At 42.8% G+C, this 2,177-nt stretch overlaps 1 non-coding gene across 1 annotated transcript; it reads left to right on the top strand.

Annotated features, from left to right (window-relative positions):
• The first annotated feature begins 743 nt into the window (after nt 1–743).
• Trnat-ugu lies at nt 744–817 on the top strand. The gene has a single exon. It is a non-coding gene; the product is annotated as a tRNA-Thr (tRNA).
• Nucleotides 818–2,177: the final 1,360 nt, after the last annotated feature.

The following is a 2,177-nucleotide window of genomic DNA, read 5'->3' as shown; positions in this document are numbered from 1 at the left end:
CCGAGCGCCCCAGTCTGGCTGCAGTGGGGGTATGAACTACTGTGGTTTTGCAAAAAATACCGGTGTATATATATGAAGACAGTAACTGTTCTCGAAAGAACAGAATACTGTTGATGACCGTGCAGCTTTTCTCTGGAATAAATGATGACTAACTGAAACCCTCAGCGGCCGACAGGTGTTGTTGATATACCTCGATATGGACAGCTGAAATTGTGTACTCCGATCGGGACTCGAACCCGGGATCTCCTGCTTACATGGCAGACGCTCTATCCATCTGACCCACCGAGGACACAGATGAATAACGCGACTGCAGGGACTTATCCCTTGCACGCTTCCCGTGAGACTCACATTCCCAAATGTCCACAATTCTACATATGTAATGTACCTAATAGACATTTTCCCATTCACTCATTACTCGCGCACGCTTTGGCGATTCCCGTAAGTGTTTGGGCAACATGTGCGCATTCGCACAGACGAAGGTCAATGGCTGGGTAGCCTGTAACTATATATATGAAGACAGTAACTGTTCTCGAAAGAACAGAATACTGTTGATGACCGTGCAGCTTTTCTCTGGAATAAATGATGACTAACTGAAACCCTCAGCTGCCGACAGGTGTTGTTGATATGAATGGGCAAATGTCTATTAGGTACATTACATATGTAGAATTGTGGACAGTTGGGAATGTGAGTCTCACGGGAAGCGCGCAAGGGATAAGTCCCTGCAGTCAAGCTCTTCATCTGCGTCCTCGGTGGCTCAGATGGATAGAGCGTCTGCCATGTAAGCAGGAGATCCCGGGTTCGAGTCCCGGTCGGGGCACACATTTTCAGCTGTCCACATCGAGGTATATCAACACCTGTCGGCAGCTGAGGGTTTTAGTTAGTCATCATTTAAATACGGTATAGTTTCCGCATGTAAGTATCAGGAGGTCTCACTTTGAGCAATCATGATGTTTAACGTTATTGTTTCTGGCGTATAATGTGAGGGTATTTTATTTTGTCTTTCTCAATATTTCGCAAATGAGGAAAATGCGATGTCCGCGAGGACGCTATATTCTGATCCAAACTACCTCCACAATAACTAGGAGAACAATGTGACCGTGTTTGACAAAATTTATTATGAATTTTACTGGTTCATATAGAGTTGATTTCGCTGCTATTTTCTAGTGAGAATCATCTGATACGGAGAAGTAGCTGCTTTTGCGTTTGGAGGTCGCATATTGTCTATGTCTCTCCCATTAGGTCGATCTATTCATACACTATGCGGGTGAAACTATTTATTCTTACTGTAGTCGTTTAGAATGTCGCTTCTGTCTAATTTGGTTCGAATTGTGCCACGCAAAAAATTTGTTTCTTGATCAACGACTTCCCAGGTGGTGTTGAGTGAGATCTAAGTGCTCTGTCTTCCCAGTAAATTTAAGTTGTGTGTGCTTTCAGCTTGTATTTAGCAATGCTTTCAACCCCCCCCCCCCTCAATATTTTGTTGAATGTTGTGTCTTCATGAAAGATAAATTTTCTTCTCATATACAGCACGCACGACCATGAGTTCAGTGAGTCGGTAAGACTCGGTTTCGTTCTAAGAATGAGTCACTAAATGTTTCGCCTCCGCCTGTGCTAAATTAAAAGAAAGTGGACGAACTTCTATTGTGAATTTTTACATCGTAATTTCCTTACGCAGGTGAACTGTCCATGGTGAGTGGCGTAGGTATTTCTATTCACCTATACCTGTCCAGTCGACAAATAACACGTAGCATTCCACTCTGGACGAATTCCCTTATGTCTATATAACTTGCCTTCATTTGTCTGAAATGCGATTAAACAGACTTGACATGTAGCCTATTTGAAGACTCATGGCCGCCAATGGAATTTTTTCTGTGGTGTGTTTGCTATGGATATGTGACCTCTAGCTGTGGCTAAGAAGGATAGTTCCAAACTGATCCCTTACGGATATTTTAGAACCCGTGACTGTTAATTGAACGTAAATACATAAAACTAAAACCAGTGACCGGTTGTAGTTTTTTGTATTTACAATGATAATTTTGCTTTGATTGCGTATGTGTATTGTGGCGAAAGTATTTTTTTCCCCTCCCTTCTCTCCTGCGGCTCGTGATGCTGTCCATAATTTTGGGCCCGTAAGTAAATCAATGTCTTCTTTCTTGTGCCAATGGACGATGCATATT

This window comes from Schistocerca piceifrons, chromosome 1 (assembly GCF_021461385.2).
Source record: "Schistocerca piceifrons isolate TAMUIC-IGC-003096 chromosome 1, iqSchPice1.1, whole genome shotgun sequence".
NCBI lineage: Eukaryota > Metazoa > Arthropoda > Insecta > Orthoptera > Acrididae > Schistocerca > Schistocerca piceifrons.
Note: the sequence above shows the minus strand (reverse complement) of the source record. Positions and strands in the feature narration are given on the sequence as shown.